At 48.7% G+C, this 663-nt stretch overlaps 1 protein-coding gene across 13 annotated transcripts in view; it reads right to left on the reverse strand.

Moving 5' to 3' along the window:
* Positions 1-663, reverse strand: part of LOC107275200 (MAP7 domain-containing protein 1) — a 119,830-nt gene that overhangs the window by 95,033 nt on the left and 24,134 nt on the right. The gene's annotated exons all lie outside the window — the stretch shown is intronic.

Raw genomic sequence — 663 nt, forward strand, 5'->3', positions numbered from 1 at the left:
AAAAAAAAAAAAAAAAAAAAAAAACACAACTCGTAGGGACCGACTATAGATACGTATAGGGAAATTCTTGTGTTTGTTGTTACCGAAAGCAAGCATCTACCATGAAATTTCTTTTGTTTAACGGCGCGGATGAAGGTTAAGGGAAAGTGAGAAAGGGGTGAAGAAAAAAAAGAAAAGCCAAAGAGGGGAGAGGGGGAAGGGCCACCGGGACAATATAAGGAGGTCAGGCTGATCCCAGAAGAGGATCGATTAGAAATGCAAAGAACGATTCGGAGCGCTAGTGAAAATCGGTCACGGGATGGCGAATCGATGCGATGCGGAGCAACGTTCAATCAAGCAGCCGTTCGAGTGACAGTTTTGAGGTCTGACCCTCGCGCGGGTAGGCACTCCGGATTAATCGAGGATCATTGTTCGCAAATGGCGAAAGACGTCACGGGCTAAATCGTCACAAAATTGTTCCCTTTCTTTGAGGCTCGTTCCTCTATGACATCGTGTCGTTTCGCCCTTTTTTACTGGTTCTTCGTAGCGGTAGCATTAGTTGGTAAAAACTTGGAGTTTAGAGAAGACACGGAACGCGGAGACGCTGGGAGCGAGGCAAGCCGGGCGACACTTTTCATGAAAAGTGAAACGGGACCCGACTGCCCCCCCCCCCCCCCGCCCCCC

The sequence above is a fragment of the Cephus cinctus genome, unplaced genomic scaffold (assembly GCF_000341935.2).
Source record: "Cephus cinctus unplaced genomic scaffold, Ccin1 Ccin1_scaffold0126, whole genome shotgun sequence".
NCBI lineage: Eukaryota > Metazoa > Arthropoda > Insecta > Hymenoptera > Cephidae > Cephus > Cephus cinctus.